The sequence below is a fragment of the Acinonyx jubatus genome, chromosome B3, assembly GCF_027475565.1.
Source record: "Acinonyx jubatus isolate Ajub_Pintada_27869175 chromosome B3, VMU_Ajub_asm_v1.0, whole genome shotgun sequence".
Taxonomy (NCBI): Eukaryota; Metazoa; Chordata; class Mammalia; order Carnivora; family Felidae; genus Acinonyx; species Acinonyx jubatus.
In genome coordinates, this window is record NC_069386.1 from 141,939,020 (window position 1) to 141,957,222 (window position 18,203).

The window sequence follows — 18,203 nt, forward strand, 5'->3', positions numbered from 1 at the left end:
TTGGCTCCCTGGCCGGGCCCTTTGGTCCTCAGAGACAGGACGACCCTGCTTTCCTGCTGTAATTAGCACTGGTTTGTCATTTGCTCTTTAACATCTACATGGCTTTACTCCACGGTATCCACTTGGATTTGAAAGTAAACCTTAACTAATTTGAATAAAATAGCCATGTAAAACTCAGCCAGAAATTTAATTGTATTTACTAAACAGCTAATAAATATTTACTACAAATCTCATTGCTCCGTAAAATTGGAGACAGTACCTTCTGCTTGCTTTCTTGGCTTCGAGGGAGGGCTGAGGAGAGAGGGAGGCAGGCTGGGAAGGGGAAAAGGAGGGTCCAGCCTGTTTCCTTGTAATAGTGTAAACATGGCCCTTCATTTGGTTTTTTTGTAATGAGGCCTGATCACTCACTGATGCCTTTGATCTCAGCTTGATCATTTTATTCAGAAAGTGAGCTCTTACAAGGGTTCATTTCATTTTGCAATTCCAAGCCAGATCTCTTTGATTATGTGTGGGAAGCATACAAAATTTTCTGCTGAGATGATTTTTGAATTAGCTGAGAACTTAGCAGTTTCATAATTTTCGAATTGTAGATTTTCACCTCCCCTTTTGGTCTCATATGTCCATTGCTGGGTCTCTTTAAATCTGAAATTTGCCATAGGCTGAGTCCTCAAAGAAAGATATATACCCTTGACATTTAAAAAAAAATTAATAGAAAAGCACTAAATCCCTTCAAATACTACACTGGAATGGAGTTATAGCTCTTTCTTCATGCCCAGTGAGAATTTAATCATAGCAAAATCTTAATGTTTAATATTGAAATCTTTATCCAAGAGACCCAAAAAGTGTTTTTGCAAGGAGCAGCTTGGCATTTCCCAAACCTGCTGACATAGTTCCCTGACTCTAATTTGAGGCTGTGACAACTGGAAAGGTGACCCAGTGACCCTGACTTTTGTCTAAACCCAAAGTTTGGGGCCCCAGAGGTCAGAGCCCCAAGGACGAAATGCATGGGCTTGGGCAGGGGGCACTGCTCTGGGAATTCTTCAAGGGCTGGTTCCCATTGCCTCCAGGATTCTCAGGAGCCCCAGAGCCTCTGATTGGCCCAGAGATCTCATTTACGGGGCGGGGGACACCGGGTGTTTAGGGAATACTCTTGATTGAGGGCTCTGCAGACCAGTGTGAATAGCATATCAGAGGGTCAGAGGGTCAGAGGGTCAGAGGGCCAAGTCCAGACCCAGGAGAAAGTCCCTCTTTTTTCCCATCCATGTAGTTATCGAGGGTTTGCAGGCCTTTGGGACACCTAGATTTCTGTTGGTACCTGTATTAGAGAGCCTTGTCGTGTAGCAACTCGGAAACCTAGTTACTTAAAATAGTCATTATTTATTGGCCTTTGATTCTGTGGGTTAGCAATTTCGGCCGGGCTCAGCTGGGTGGTTCTACTGGGCTCTCCTGGGCTCACTCGCGTGTCTCTGCTGGGGCTGGATGATTTAGGATGGCTGGGTGCACGTTTCTGGCAGATGAAGGCCGTTAACTGGAATGCCTCGGTTCTCTTCCATGAGCCCCCTTTGGAGGTTGGCTTGAGCTCGTTTCCATGGTCACAGGGTTCCAAGTGCCACAAGAGAGCATAAGCTCCAATGAGCCAGTGCTTTTCAAACCTTGGCATGTATCCCTTTTGCTAATGTCCCATTGGCCAAAGCAGATCATATGGCCAAGCTCAGACTTAGGAGCAGGGAATAGACTCCTCTTGATGAAGGAGTGACAAAGTCCCATGCAAAAGGGCATGGGTGCAGATAGGGGGAATTTGTGGCGTTTTGCAGCCTACCACAGAGCCCCACGTAGACCTCCTTCACAGGGATTATGTACCCATTCTCCAAATGCTGTGAGCGTGGGCTGCTAACAGCTCACAGCGGCCTTCTCCGGAGAAAGCCTCCAGCGGATGGGAGCCACACACCCCAGCTTATATTCTTTGTCTCTGCCTGGGGTGGGTGGCGCTCATAGCCCGTGGCTGACTGGTTCGAAGGCAGAAAATGGCTGGCCCCCCTTCCTTCAAGGCAGGGGCAGCTGTGGTGTGATTTGTGGTTCTGAGCCCATTGGGCACCAGTGAGAGCTAGAGTTCACTTGGGCCCCCACTCCCTTGCTCAGCTCTTTCCCCTTCCCTGCCCCCAAACCTCCCTCCCTCCCCGGCAGATTTTACTGGAAACCCACTCTCGAAGCCTCCAGCTGACTGACCACCCTGAGGCTGCCATGTTGTAAGAAGCCCAAACCGGCCCACGTGGAGAGATGCTCAGCCCCATGCTGTTCAAACGTGAGCACCGTCTGACTCACCTGGAGGAGAGACTAGACTGCCCATCTAGACTTTTCCCGGCTTCATGACCCACAGAAGCCTCGAGAGAAAACAAATTTGTTGGGCAGTAAGTGTGACTATACACGGATCTTAGACAATGTCCATCTCCCTGTCATGGCGGGGGACACAAACCGGGAGGGGCTTCCCGTCCAGAATTGCTGGTCCTTGTTCTCACCCTGTGCACAGGTTAACTCCGTGTGTGCAAGCTCACGCATGTGCGTGTGTGTGCGTCTGCCCTGTTAGTCCCAACTCTCTTTCCATTCCTGGAGCCTCTCAAGATGCCTGGCCGACAGCGGTATCCATGAATGTTAGCGAAAGGTCCTATATACTGGGACCCTCATGTCTGTAGCCAGACAGATCTTCGTTGTTCTCCAGCAAGCCGTCCTGCCCCTCTAACCTCCCTTCCACTAGAGAATCCAGGAAAGAAACTTCCAGAACAGTGGGTGCCTTTGTGGTTGCCCAGGAGGAGGGTCGGTGGCCGCAGGTTAAAAGTCTTTCTTCTCCGTTGGAAACCTTGGAAGCGTGCCCATTTCCAAAGGAACCAAACTTTGCCTGGGCTTCCTCTCAGGCCACGGTCACCGTCTCCGGCCTTTTGATGCAAGCCCCCAGTCTTGGAAGTGTGGCTCTGTGAGGTGAGCTGGAGTTTTCGAGGACCAGAGAGCCGGGAGAAGTTAGGAAAGAGGTGGTTCCTGGAGGCAGAGGGCTGGGATTTAGATGTAGTTTAGAGGTGTTGGCATTGACTCCCAGCCCACAAAGGCTGCCCACTTTTCAGGCTTTGCTTCACAGCCGGGTCTACAGGTCGAGTAGTGGGGAGAGCGAGGACTTTGTCCCCAGGAGACTGGGCATGGTGATGGGGACTGGCGGGTAAGAGTGGGGGGTGACGGAGGGATACTGGGTGGCAAGGAGTGGCTTGGGTGAAATCACGGTGTTTTGGAAAGGATCCAAACTTTGATGGGTAGAACTAAAAGATGCTCAGCTAAAAGTTGCCTAATTACAAAAGGTGTCAGGAGCGTGTTTAGGCTGTCTTGTTTTTCTGGGCAATGGGAGAGATTCTACCGTATTATTAGGTTCAGGTCTTTTGATGCCCCAGTGGTAGCCAGACCCTGGTCCGGGGGCAAAAACCACCGAAAAACGATTTCAGCAAGTTCGTGGCTGCCCTCCTCGCACCCGTCCCAGGAAGGCCTGCAGCTCCAGCAGAGGGAGGGCAGGAGGAAGGAGAAATCGCGCCCACCACCACCCCTTTGGGACTTAAAAGCAGAGCACACTCGGAGTGGATCCCATTCCTTGACTGTCCAGCGGACATTGTGAGTGTAGGAAGGAGGGACTGTTTCAAAGATACACAGGTGGATGTTATTTTTGACTGATTCTGGGGCAAAATCAACTTTATTTATCCTTACAAACGGAATCAAGGCTCTAGACAAGCTGGGCAACTTCTCCCTGATCCTTTTCTAAACTTTTTTTTCTTTTTGGAATCAAGACACCTCCCTCCCCTCCAACAGAATGGAAGCGTGGAAGGATTGTCCCAGTCCCACCGCGTGGTCCCCCAGGCAGCTTCAGACAGGCCCCAGCCTATTCAAATTGTTTCCCCACAGAGGACAGAGTCCGAGGGAGGCCCAGGGCCAGGGGGTGGCCTGGAAGCCGCTCCGAAGAGCCTTGTTCCGGGGCCGACAGCTCAGTTTCTGCATTTGGAGTTGCAGAATGAAGTGCCCGTATGAAAAGCAAAATCCCCAAACCAAAGTTAGAGTGTCCGACTTCGGTTCCTTTACCATCTGTGGGGAAATTTTTTAGTTTGCCTCACACTCAAAAAGAAACAGCAAGGGAGGAAAGGCCATTTCCTGTGTCAGCTACCCCGGGGGCGTCCTGAGTGCTTGAATGGCCACCCGGGCAGGGCCTCACCTCCACCGGGCCATCCTGGGCCACGTCCCGGGGATGGCAGGGATGGGGTACGAGAGCCCTGCCCAGCTGACTCTCCAGGCCCCAGAAGTGGGGAAGGGTGCCACCTGGGAGGCACAGGAACGCACCAAGACACTTGGGCGTGGGCCACAGGGTCCGTAGAGGCCCGGGTGGATGTCCACTCCAGTCCTCGGTCCCTTTAATCGTGTCCTCGAGGCTTGTTAGGCCAGTTCTGTGTCCCCTGGCTTTAGGAAGTACAATACAGCTGGTGTTTAGCAAACTCTAGTTAGGCTGATGAACCAGGGCTATTTACGTGGCCTGCTGATTACAGAGCAGTGATTAGGTACTTAGAGAAGCTCTGAGACTGTCATTTCAGGTGTCAGCCCTGTGAGATCCTCCTGTGGAATGAGCTTATTTGTGTCCATGTGAAAAAATAGTAGAGGGAAATTCAAACGTGGTAGTTATGAAAAATCATCTCCATTGCAAATCACTCACGGAAATTCACATTGATTAGCTAGAGGTGTAATGAGAACATGAATTTGTGAATCTGCTGTTTTTTAATGCTCACTACCTGGGACAGCGAACAGGAGTGATCTGGCAATTACGGGGCTAATTAGATCCCTTTTGGCCTCCAGACTGGAAACTGCACACCCCAGCTGCCCTCCCCGAGAACCGTTTCATAGACTCAGCTCCACAAAAGCCCAGGCACACCGGATTCCTTCCCACCAGCTCGCCCAACATTGGCCTTAGCTTACCCTGGAGGCCTTAAAATGCCCCAGGGTGTGGGAATCCTAGTCGTAGTTGACTTTATGAATCCTAGCTCCCAGGCTTCAGGTGCACAGCAAGACACAAGCCCCTGACACTGCCCCAAACGCGAGCTGGCCAGAAAGAACCAAGTCAGAGCTGGTGAGGGTGGTGAGCCCCTGGGAAGTGAAGTCTGTGGTGTTCTAGAGCAGATTCTTGATCGGCCTCGGGCAGGCAGATGCCAGACCTTGGGGTTTTTCTGTTTCCATGCAGAAGTGGACACAGTGGCGAGGTCAAGGGGTGGGCCAAGACACCCAGCCTTCAACAGCTCCCCAGATCTGCCTCCAACCACATCTTAAATAAGGGACTCATGGTGTTATGGCAATAAGGATTCCAGATAGGTCCTTTGGACTCTCCTCCTGACAGATGATGACATCATAAACCTTGTGGACATTCTGGAGCTGCCACTGGCTCTGAGCCCAGGCCCGGACCAGAGTCGTCTGTGGGGAGCCGTTCGTGGATGAAGTGTGACAGGGTGAAACTGGAGGTACATGAAGCGGACAGGAAAGATGTGGCTTGGGGCGGATGGTTTGCTGGTTCATTCATTCATTCATTCATTCACTTAGCCAAATATTTTTTTAATTTTTTTGTAATGTTTATTCATTTTTGAGAGACAGAAAGAACAGAGTGTGAGCAGGGGCGGGGGGGTGGGGGGGCGGCAGAGAGAGAGGGAGACACAGAATCCAAAGCAGGTTCCAGGCTCTGAGCTGCCAGCACAGAGCCTGATGCGGGGCTCGAACCCATGAACTGTGAGATCGTGACCTGAGCCGAAGCCGGACACTCAGCAGACTGAGCCACCCAGGCACCTCACTTAGCCAAATATTTTAAAGGCTGCCTAGGAACTTCTGCGAGAGACAGAGAGAGAGAGAGAGAGAGATTGAGAGAGAAGGAGCTGACCCTGCAGACCAAAGCCTTCAGACAACGAGGTGACAGTGACATGAGGGCCCAGCGTTCTCCGCTCCGGACTGTTCAGGAAGAGCAGGAGGAATGCAAACTAAACCCCATCGTTATTTATTTCTTTGAATATAACAAACCTTGTTAATTCAGACTCTACGAATCTTGGATATTTCCTCCCAAAGTGGGCGGAACCTGCAGTTCCCACGGCGCCCGAGGAAGACGTGTCAGCCAAAATGAGGAAAAGGGAGAAGTTACACTGGAGCTGTGTCTCCTTTAGCGGCTTTTCAGGCTTCTTCAGCAGGACCCACGGTGAGAAAGACATTTTACCTGAGGGCACACACACACACACACACACACACTCGTGGGCATCCACGCAGGACTAAAACAAAAGTTTTACAAACAATACCAACCCTTCCTAGGTATGAAGCCTCCTGCTATTTTCTATTGTATTTTATTTCATTAAAAAAAAAAAAAGATGCTGGTCACACCCACTCAAGTGATTTGATGATCTATTAATGGATTGCCAGCTGCGGTTTGAAAAACACCACCTCCCAGGTGCTGGGGCCTCGACACTTCTCACAGCTGCAGTGGGGGCCGGAGGACCGATTCCGCAGAAAATGCTTTTTGGTGAATGGATAATGAAGTTTGTCTGTCAATGTAGCACAGCATGGGCAAGGTACCCCTGAAAGTCAATAAGAAAACACTAGGTAACATCCCCCCAAAATACTGGGGCAAATGTGATTTTCACCCACCGCAGTTGGTCGTGAACATCTGAAATTAAAACCACCCCTCCTAGCCCAGGAGAGCTGGGCCGGGCCTTTATCTCTAGGAATGACAGCAGCATTTGAACAACAACCCTGTGTCCTTCCTCTGGGCATCGTGGCCCCTCTCAGGGACATGTGAGCCACGTGGCCCCACGGGCACTATCCTCCTTCGCAGCCCCCTCGGGGTAGGGCGGGCAGTCTTATTTCCGCTCTGCAAAAGGGGAAACCCAGGGCCGGGAGGCAAGGTGTCTTCCTAAGATTATACAGTCAGTCATGGGTTGAGTTCTGCTTTTTCGATTCCTGGTCTAGCATTCTCCTGCTCTAGTGAATTCCTTGCCGGTTCACCTTTCCTAGGGAACTCATCCCACAACATTTTGGGGGCCCTTTGGCAAGACGAGCCGGGGGCCTGACCCGTGGCATCCTTCCCGCTTGGGTGTGAAGCCGTGTGTCGGGCCAAGGGCCCATTTGGAGGTGGACAATGGTAAGTCCTGGAAATGCATGTTTTATTTGGGATTTGCTCCAACTGGCTATGACCCGAAGGAAGCGAAAGAGTGAGGCATACAGAGAGCTGTAGGGAGAGTTTTCGGGGCAGAGAGAAGGGCGGAGGCAAAGGCTCTGAGGAGCTAGTTGGCCTGGGTCACAGAGGCTCCCTGGAGGCCAGTGTGGGTGGAGCAGGTGAGTGACAGGAACATTCAGACGGGGGGGGGGGGGGGGGGGGGGGTGACAACCATGGCCCCTTGGTTCTTCCTGGGGACTAGACCACTGAGAGCAGCTGAGCGAAGGCTGCCGTGCAGGGACAGTGCTGTGGCCAGAGTTACGTGGCCTGCAGTCCACGTGCTGTGGGTTCTCACCCCATCTGACAGCAAGTTCGGGGCGGTTAGCATCTGCTAGGTTTAAATTTTTTTTACATTTTTAAAATTTATTTGTTATCAGAGAGAGGGAGCGTGCACTCACTGGGGAGGGGAGAGAGAGAGGGTGAGAGGATTCCAAACAGGTTCAGTGCTGTCAGCGCAAAGCCTGACACGGGGCTCGATCTCACGAACTGTGAGGTCATGACTTGAGCCGAAATCAAGAGTCAGACGAGCCCGGCAGGCGCCCCCAGCATCTGCGGATTTAGAACACCACCACCATGGCCATTAGATAAAGGGTGATGGTCATTCCCTTTGCTCAGTTTTGAAGGTAGGAGGTATGGTTTTCCAGTATTTGGTATTATATCTTTGGAGGGGAGAGTCCCAGATGTGGGGTCACTGGGTCAAGAGGGGGTCACCTCCTTTTTTAACACCCAGGAGGTTTGTGTTTCTAGTTGCCGGCCCACACCACGCTTCATTGGCTGTGACCTCATTCATTATGTAACAAGACGGCGTCTGATTGTTGTTCAGATTTGCCTGGTTCTTGGCCTGTGTTTATTGGCTGAATGACAATGAAGTCAGATCAGGTGTAGGGTTAGTTTGGATAGAATATAAGCTGTCAATCAAACATTACAATGGCTCCCATCTTCAGGTAAAACCAAAGTTCTGTTGATGACCCTCAGGGCCCTGTGTCGCTAGCTCCCGGAGTCCTGATCTCCCACCCTTAGCTTCATCTTCTGCGACTCTCTCCTGCTCATTAGCTCCACCCACACTGGCCTCCCGAATGCTTACTGACCTCAGGGCCTTCGCCCACGCCATTCCCTCTTCCTAGATGCTTTTCCCACGGATATCCACATGGCACCCTCCTCTTTTCCTTTAGGTCTACATGCAAGTGGTACCTTATCTGGCACCTTGCCCCCCACCTTCCTTGACCATTCACCCCAGGCCTCCCTCCTCCCCTCCTCTGTTCTAGCTTGCTGCTCAGCTCTCGTGATAGATTCGCTTGAGGTTTATTTTCTGTTTTCACCTGCTACAAGGTGAGCTCCAAAGGGCAAGCATTTAATTGGTTCTGTGCTGGAAGGGTGGCGGGTCTTGACTGAATGCACTAACGAACAAGGGGACAGTGGAATAAGTTGCTTTGATCTGGCATCATATGACATTTCAGGCTCGTCGCCACCAGCCTTGAGAGATGGGGAAGGGCACCACATTTGCCTTTATTCAATAGTGAGATGTCACCTCGCAGTTTTGATGAATTAGAACGATTCTTGTACTTTTCAAACATTTTGTCTCATTAATCCGAGACTTCATTTGAACCTTATCACCTCCTCCCTCCTCGTTGCTAATGAGCAGGGAGGAGCATAGACTACTTGGATGGGGTCTGCTGGGGTAGGATGGGCTGGCGGTAGGACTCTGCCAGCCACTGGCTTGTTTGCTGAGTGGAGTGTGCGGGCTGAGGCTGGAGTTGAATTCCTGGTGGGGGTGGTGGGGGGGCTTAGGGGGAGGAAAGGCGCTGTTACGACCGACCTGCAGGTTGGGAAAGAAGGTCAGTGATCACACAGAGGAGGTGAACCTTCTGAATGGGATTTGAAGGCAGGCAGCCGGATTTTCACAGCGGGGTTCATGAGTCTGCTGTGTGGTAACTGATGCAAACCCTCTTCCCCGTCTCCCACAAGATCTGCAGTGAAAACCACCCTTTTCTTGGTGAGATTGAATCTGTTTTTCAGAAAGTGTTAAAGGTCGAAGTGGGTGTGGGGCTCCGGTCGAGGCACCTGTGGGAGGCCGGCCTCGCCCGGTGCTCATTCTGTCCTGAAGGACTGGGGTAAATAAAGTACCAGAGATTCCGCGAATGGTGCACACACGCGTGCAAACCCTCAAACGGGGTTTCCTAAAATGAGGACACCTTCGTCAACCTGAGTGGCCCACAGAAATGAGAGAAGATTAAAACTTGATGTGGCCGGTTCCCCAAATCTCCCCCCTTCCCTGTTCCTATTTCTTGCACAAGACCCCTGCTGGCTCTGTATACCCTAGCCATCCGGTGTCTCCCCATGTCCCATTTCCTTTGTCTTCACTTTCCACTGTCCCTGTCCAGGGAGGGGCACAGGCAGCCTGCCTCCCCGCTGGCGCCCCTCTGCTCTTCGCCAGGGTCCCCTGGACGGGACGGGGGAGTGGCGGCCTTGGCTCCCCAGCCCTGCTGCGACAGTGCACACTCACCACGGAGCTTTGCCAGGGGTGCTCTTTGCCAGGCCGCCCGCCCCCAAAGCCGCGGGCCCCTTCAGCCCTTCGTTCCGTCTAAGAGAGTGTCTTCAGACTTAAGGTTACAAACCAACAGTGAGTTGAGAGAGTCACAACAGTATCGAAAAAGTAGAATGGGGGAGGGGGTGGGCGCCTGGACAGCTCAGCTGGTTAAGCATCGGACTCTCGGTTTTGGCTCAGGTCATGATCTCACAGTTGGTGAGTTTGAGCCCCGGGCTGGGCTCTGCGATGACAGCACAGAGTCTGCTTGGGATTCTCTCTCCCCCGCTCTCTCTCTCTCTCTCTCAAAAAATAAACTTAAAAAAATGGAATGGAATAGAAAATATCAGCGTACATCACATGTTTGAGGCTAGGTGTCGTCATGTGTGCGTGTATATTCCTGCACATACATGATACACAACTGGGTTTGTGCTGTAAAATTCAAAAAGTTTGGAAGCTACTTGTCTGGTCAGTTAGTAGAACTGCTTTTATTTTTTTATTTTGCCGTGTGTCACGGTCCCGCCTGAGGTGATATTTAATATTTTAGTGGGAGAAGTTGCCAGCATATTGCAGCCCAAGTAAGACCCCCCTCCCGGGCCGGGGTGGGGGGCGGAGCTGATGGTCTTTGCGTGGGTGTCACTTGAGGGCCTGATCATCATATTCAGGGAAAGGCCTGTGAGACCCCATTCACAGGCCAAAAGCCCCCTAACACTATATGATGCACACTTTCCCCCTTCCTCTGGAAAACAAACAGGATTGGCTTCTGAGCCGTTGCTCTAATATCTGTGCATTTCTTCCAGAAACACAGCAAACAGAACATGTAATGCTAAATAAATCCCTGTGAGAAATTTCTTTGTCCAGAAATGGTGTCAGCTTGTTGTTCCTCGTTGCCATAGGGAACAGAGAGGGCTGCCTTTGAAATGCAGAGGAGACCTGTGATTGGCTCTCCTTGCTGCCCATCACTGCTGCCCAGCAGCCTGAAACTGCAGAGGACAGAACACCCACCCCCAAAGCAGTTGCCCTGTTAGGGGCAAAATGATTTGTGCTGTCCCCCTCCAGTCTCTAAAGCAGGGCATCCAGAACTGCCAGAAGGTTGGAGAAGGGAAAGGACAGGCAGAAGAGGGAGAGAGGAGAGGAGCAGGTCTCACCAGAAGAGGGCTCCACCCTGGGGTGTACCCGAATCTATTCATTCCAACGTTGCTGGATGCTGCTTTGGGAAGAGAGTAAAAGGAGTCCCAGAAAACCCCTCTGATGGATCTTTGAAACTTCCACCTTGTTGCCTATTTTAAAAGAACCAAAAATAGCCCAGCCTAGAGAATTTTTGGCAGTCTTATTTTGGCAAAGTCTTTAAAAGAGCCCTTGCAATATAGTGTGAGGCAGAAGGTGGGAACTAGCACCTGGAGGCCAGTGTCCCAGGACGGCGGTCTGGGCGGGCCTGGGGACCCGGGAGCCGGTGGGCCAATATGCAGAGGCCCTGGAGTCTGGGGTACGGGAAGCAGCCAGGACCTGATCCTTTCAGGTGAGAGTCACTACAAGTTGCAACAGGCAGGAAAGGGCACGCAAGGCTCTGGAGGGGAGCCCACCGTGAGGGAAAGGGGAGCCCATCTGGTGACCTGGGTTCAGCACAGAGCCCAGAGGTCTGTGCACAAGGGCTGGCTGCCACTAGCCGGTCACCCTGACATGGTTGCTTGGGAGAACAGCAGCCATCTCGGGTTCTCTGGTCTGAATTCAGAAAGCTGTGACCTTCTGTGGCCCAAGTGGGGGCGCCACTGGAGCCCGAGTCTGGGTAGCAGGGCTCCACTGCTGTGGCTGGAGGACAGAAACCTTTTGGGCTGCTGGAGCCAGAACCACGGCTCACTGTCCAGGGTTCCGGAACGTTCCACAGGGGAAGCTGCAGGAGGAGATGCTGGACTTCCTGCCTCTACTCACATGAGTCATTGGAGAAATACAAGAAGGAAGACTGGCTTAAGCTGGTCACACTGGTCTCAGCTCTGGTCCGGGGACCTTCATAAGCCTCCTTGAGAAGCGAAAAATGAAAAGCCCCTTTCTGTTGCCTCCTAAACACGGGCAGAGTTGGCCTAGGGCCTCCCAGAGACAGGCCAAGCCAGGATGGGTGCAACCTCAGAGGCCTTTGGGGTAATCATCGATGACTTCGGGGCTGGTGGGGCCAAGGCCCCGGGATAAGTGGGTGGCCCCGGGTCTGGAGGCTGCATAGACGCCAGAGGCCGGAGGTCCAGGGAGGAGCGGGGTGCGCGGTGGACTCTTCTGCCCCGGGCACGCAGGCCACGAGAACTCTGGGCACTCGCGGCAAACTGGCCACCCTGTTCACAGTTGACTGAGAGGCAGCTTCCTGGGTGTGGGAGGAGCCCAGGGAGGAAGGAAAGGAAACTCCAACCAAACAAATGCGTAGACATCCCGCTCTCAAAGGAAAAAAGCAGGGGCCCAGATGGCTTGAGTCACCTTCAGCCCCACCCACCTGCGCGTGTGTCTAGAGGAGTGTGTGTGTGTGTGTGTGTGTGCGTGTGCATGGCTGTGCGGGAGCATGAGTGTCGGCTAGTATGGGAAGGAGTGTGTGGCGCGAGGGCACGGGAGGGTGCCAGTGCCCAGGTGAGTGTGCGCGTGGCCGTGAACGTGTGTGCGGAGAGCATGTGTGAATGAGTGGGGCCGCGCTTAGGAATGCAGGTCCGTGAGCCCGTGTGGGCAAGTGTGCGGGTGAGTGTGAGACCGAGTGTGCCCCAGCGGCGGTGCAGTGTCCGCGAGCGTGGCTGCGCGGGTGAACCGGGTGACGCCATCGCTCCTGGCAGCGACACAACCTGCACCTCTGGGGCCCACACGCGGCTGCGTGGCTTCTTGACCCGGAAAGGGGAGGGGGAGACGGCGGGGGCGCGCGCGGCTGCCGGGGGGCGGGGGCCGCGCGGAGCGAGGGGGCGGGCGGCTCGCCGGCGGCCGCGGGGGGCATCGGGGGCCGCCCCGGCTCGCGCCGCGGCGCCGTTGCTAAGGCCGGCGGGCGGGCGCGGGGCGGGCGGGCCTTAGCAACGGGTCGCGGGCGCGCGCGGGGGGGGGGAGCGGGGGCGCGCGGGCCGCGGGCGCGTGGGGCCGGCGGCGCTCGCGGGCTCCTGCGCTCCCACGCGCGCGCGGGCGGCGGGGGCGGGGCGGGCGCGCGCCGGGGCGCGCTCCGGCGGCCGGCGGGGATTTCCAGCGCGCGAGAGGAAGTGCTGCGAGAGGGTGCGTGAGGGCGCGAGGGAGCGCGGCGCGGCGCGGCCGCCGCGTGCGCGAGCCGGGGTTGCAGCCCAGCAGGGACTTTCCAGCCGGCGGCGGCGGCGGCGGCGGCGGCGGCCGCCGGCCCTTCCCCGCCCCCCGACATGGGGCTGCCCGGGGAGCAGGACGCTGCGGACCGCGGCGGAGGACGAGCCCGGCGCCCCTGAGCCGGCCGAGCGGGGCGGACCGCGGGGTAAGGGGTGGCGACGGCGGCGGGTGGCTGGCGGCAGGCGGGCGGGCGGGAGGCTCCATCCCCGGCGGCCCCTTCCCGCGTCCTCGGCGGGCGGCGGCGGTGGCGGCGGCGGGCCCGGGGCCGGAGCGGGGCCGGGGCGAAGCAGGCCCGGCGCCCGGCGGCGAGTGCCCGGTGCGGCGCCGCCTCGCCCCCGCCCCCGCCCGGGCCCGCCCGCCCCCCGAGCGCCTCAACTTCGGAAAACTTTGTCCTCGAGGCCGGGCCCGGGGCCCGCGGGCCGGGGTGCCCGCAGCTTTTCAGGAAACGGGGTGCCGAGGCCTCCCGGGGACGCGAGCCCCGCGGGGTGGGGACAGCCGGCATCCCCCGCGAGGCCGTGTGTTCTGGCGGCGGGGGCGGGGGGGGGCGCGCCGGCTGGTGGTCTGCATCCACCGAGGGGTCCCCCCGCCCCCCCCCCGGGCTGCCGGCCGGGGGTAGGGGGGCTTCTGAAGCCCTTATTTAAAAGTTTATACTGAGTCATTCCTCTGCAGATGAACCTCTGACTGATTCATAATCGGGGAGCTGCAGTGGCCTCGAAGGCAGGCGGTACTGGGATCCAGTTCGGGGCAAAATGCACACATTCCACCTTTGATACATAGTAAAGGTCAGACCGGGCTCCCAGAGGTGCAAAAAATGAAAAGGATGCCTGCCACGGTATTTAAAATTTCATCTCGAGGCGCCAGGCTATCGCTCACGTACGCTTTGCCACGTTTTCACGCCGTCACCCCATTTGGGGGCATCTATTTAATATGGAGACCTGTAGAGAGAATTCTGTGTGGAATGTTCTTTACCCTTAATTTGCAAACCTGTAAACAAAAGGGAAATGGATGAACTGTCGTGGACGTGCTTTGAAATTTAACAACCCTTCAGCTAATGCTCCGTTGAAGAAAACAGTTTTATTTCACGTTTTTCCTATGAAGCTCTGAATCAGATTTCAGAAGGAGATGGGGGTGTGTGAGCGTGTGTGTGTGTGTGTGTGTGTGTGTGTGTTCATTTATTTTTGTGGAGTCATAAAGGCTGTGTTGAGCGTTACCTTACCGCTTCTTAATTTACATTCACAGCATACAACAGAGGAGGAGCCATAATTCCCCCCCCCCCCCCCCCCCCCCGGCATTTGTCGTGAATGCACACTGGTGAAGCGTTTGGAAACGTTTTCTGTAACCTTCTATATGGCTCTAAAATTCTTATTGAAAGAAATGACCAGGCGGACCGTCGGTCGGTGCTAAAATCTGCGCGTGTCTTTCACGTCTTTGAACGTGGCCTGTTAAAAAGACTGCATCATGTGTAGGATGTCTGGCAAAATAGTGCATAGCCAGTCGTTTTTCAAGCGCCAGGCGATATTTGCTTTTTTTTACTCTGTCGTGACTATATTATTTAGAATCAGTCTATAGACGAAGAATTCTTTGGCCAAGCAAGATAAGCCTTGTTAGTAGGAACATCAGAAAATAGCAGACAAGATTGGAAATCCCTGTGAGTAGGGGCTCATGACAAACCCTGACAGACCTGGGACTCTAGCATCACTGGTTCAGATCGGCCCTTATCACGCATGAGGTTTAAGACGTTAAGGTGTCTCACCCAGACGCCATCTGTTCCAGCTGTCACAATGCAGAAGCCAGGAAAGCAGAGAGAACTGGCAGGGAGAATGCCAGCTTTTTTTTTTTTTTTTTTTTTTTTTAAGACATTCATGTGAATTTTTCTGTGAGGGGAAAGACGACCAGTTATTTTGCTTGGATTCTATCCATGCATTTTGGATTTAATAAGATGGCCTCAGTGAGAAGGGTGTAAAGACATTCCTCTGGAAACAGGCTATAGCACGGTCAGTCGCTTCTGTTAATACCGTCAAAATATTCTTACTCCTGTTCGTGCCTTGAAGAAAGTCCTTCGTTCCGCTGAAACATCTGGGCTGCTGCTTGCTGTTTTCCCCTGTGTTTGGGATTTTGATTCTGTAAACACCCTGGCTAAAATCCCTTTATTTTTTCACTGTGCAAACCTGAGAGAGGCCTTTCTGGGGTACTGTCAGGATAGCTGTGCTAATGAACGGAGGAGGAGAATGATTTATCGCTCTCTTCAAGGCCTTCTCTATGATGTTAAAGCTTCACTTTCAGAAAGATAAAACAGTCACCGTGGTGTTGCAAGTCTAAGCTGGCTCAAGCAAACAAAGGAAATTGCGTTAAATTTGCCCATCTCTACTTTCTCATCTCCATATAGCAGGACTCTCCAAACAGCAAGTGATCTTAACTATCAAGTATTATGCAATAGCTGAGTTTCCTTGCACTGGTCAATTTAAGAACTATTAACTTGGTAGAGGAGACGTCTTGTGACCAAGGCCTCCTGTGTTGATTCCATAGAATCTGGACCCCTCGTGTGCTTCTTTACGGGTGTTCATAGAGGAAGAAACACTATTTGGGGGGAATGGAGGGAGAATCATCATGTTGACTTCACCTGCAGAGACAAACTGGGAAGAGAGCTACAGAGTGGGAAGGAAGGAAGTGAAGTGAGGCCAGTGGACCTGGAAGGTGACCAGAGAGAGGCAGTTGAGGCCTAACCGTGGAGGTGATGCTTAGGCTTATTCTGAGTGGGAGGAGTGCAACCACAGGGAGAGGCCAGATGCCCCGGGGCAGGAGGGCAGTAGAGAGGTGAATGGGGGTGGGTGCCACTTGCATCACAGCAGGAGGCTTTGGGTCCAAAGGAGCTAAAAGAAATAGAAGAAAGTGTAGTCTTAAACATAAAGGAAAAATGTCAGGGGCGCCTGGGTGGCTCAGTCGGTTAAGTGTCCAACTTCAGCTCAGGTCATGATCTCGCGGTTCACGAGTTTAAGCCCGGTGTCGAGCTCTGTGCTGACAGCTCAGAGCCTGGAGCCTGCCTGGGATTCTGTGTCTCCCTCTCTCTTGGCCCCTCCACTGCTTATACTCTGTCTCTCTCTGTCTCAAATAAATAAGCATTAAAAAAAAAAAAAAAGAAAGGAAAAACATCAGAAAACTACGTGTGCTTGTGTGATACCCATCATTCATTATTAACTAAAAAATACAAAACGTCTTTCTCATTTTAAGGAGCTTTTTTTAAATTGTTTTTTTGCACAACACTATTCTAGATGATGGGGGGGGGGAACTAACCAACCTAGGAAGGAGGAGGTGAGGTTTTTTGTTTTTTTTTTAATCATTAAGCAGTAAAAATTTTTTTGGATGGGATTTTTTTTTTCCTCCCTGTGCAGACACCTTGGGCTGAGGCTGGCGGGTAGTGAGATATTGAAAACGTAGGTGATTGTTGGTTTCTCACAACTCTAAAAATGAGGTGGGAATCTCTTGCTGAATTCTGTATTCCTCGAGATAAGTGGATCATTAACTGGGAGTTGGGAATCTTTTTCTCATCTAACCTAATGTTCAGTTAATGTGCCTTGAGCTCCCGTAATGTTCTTGTTACAGAGCTAGGATGGGTGAGATTCGGCACCCGCCTTGAAGAGCCTGGGCTGCAGAAGTCCGCCCCTGTGCACAGGGAAGCCCCTGTGCACAGGGAAGCGAGATGCCAGAAACCAAGGGTATGGGACCACCACAGCACCTGGACTGAAGCTGGTGGCAGGAAGGGCGTGGAAAGGTGGAATTTTACCACCCTGCCCTCAGGGAGCAGGCGCTCGGCTGGAGAGCGAAGACCCACCTAAGTAGTCATAAAACCAAGTAGTCATAAAATGAGTTCGTGAATTGTGTGGAAGACGGAGAGTATGGTGGAAATCCGGGAAAGGGGAAGCTCTTGGCCGGCTGTGGGTAGGTGGGGGGGGGGGGGGGGGGTGTAGTCCGGGAAGGCTTCTGGGAGGTGGGTGTTGAGTCCCAGCATGAGCGAGGTCTCTGGGCCTCTTGCAGGGCCCTGAGGATGGCAGGAAGGGGATTTCTCCATACCCCGCTGTGTCTCGGTAAGAGGAGATCTGACAATTTGCCGTCCTCCAGTAGATACAGTGCTGGCGGTGCCGCTGGTCTGCGGGGTTCCAATTGTAGTGTTTCCAGCGTTGTCCTCCCGCTCTCACCAGGCCCTTTGTGACCCCGGGGAACCGGCTTTCTACACTGCGAAGGGCCTGGTCTGCACTGGGGAACGGAGCGGTGAGTGGCAGCACGTTGCTGTCTCTACTGTTTCTCCCTGTAGGTAGAAAGGCTCAAGAAGTGGTGGTGAGGGGAGGGGTGGAAATGTTAAAAAGCACCTCCCTCAGGACCCCCTCCCCCAACCTACGGCTCTGTCATCTGTGCTGAAATGACCTAAATCTTTTTAATTCTCAAGAAATAAAAAATTGGGTCCTATAATTTCATTTCATGATTTGCATTTTTCTAGGGCTTCCTGCATGCAGGTTTTAACTGTGTGTGTATATATATATATATTTTCTAATGTTTTTAATTTATTTTTTAATTTATTAAATTTATTATAAATTTAATTAATTTATTAATTATTTCTGGTGGGGGAGGGGCAGAGAGAGGGACAGAGGATCTGAAGCGGACTCTGCGCTGACAGCAGCGAGCCCCCAGCGTGGGGCTTGAACTCATGAACTATGAGATCATGACCTGAACCAAAGTTGGACACTCAACTGACTGAGCTACCCAGGTGCCCTTATATATGTATATTTTTTAAAGGCTTTTTTTTTTATGCTTATTTATTTTGAGGGAGAGAAAGAAAGCGAGTGGGAAGGGGCAGAGGGGGTGGGGGAGAGAACCCCAGCAGGCTCCGTGCTGTCAATGCAGAGCCCAGTGCGGGGTTTGATCTCATATGCTGTGAGATCACGACCCGAGCCGAAATCGGGAGTCCGATGCTCAACCGACTGAGCCACCCAGGCACCCCGTATATATTTTTTAATGCAGGTTATTGGGTAACTTTTTATGAGGCCATTCTACCAAGAAAGATATCAGGCATGCTGTTCTGATATTCTGATTTTCTTTCCAATTTAAACACTGATTCTATGGCAA

General features: G+C 53.0%; 1 protein-coding gene across 4 annotated transcripts in view; it reads left to right on the top strand.

The window, feature by feature from the left end:
* The first annotated feature begins 12,967 nt into the window (after positions 1–12,967).
* The window catches only part of TRAF3 (TNF receptor associated factor 3), a 118,594-nt gene continuing 113,358 nt past the window's right edge, over positions 12,968–18,203 (top strand). For 3 of the 4 annotated variants that reach the window (XM_053224965.1, XM_053224970.1, XM_053224969.1), the window contains exon 1: positions 12,968–13,230. The gene's annotated coding sequence lies outside the window, so the exon portion shown is untranslated. Of the gene's footprint in view, positions 13,231–13,754; positions 13,868–18,203 lie in introns of all 4 variants that reach the window. The other variant, XM_053224966.1, reaches the window with a different exon arrangement.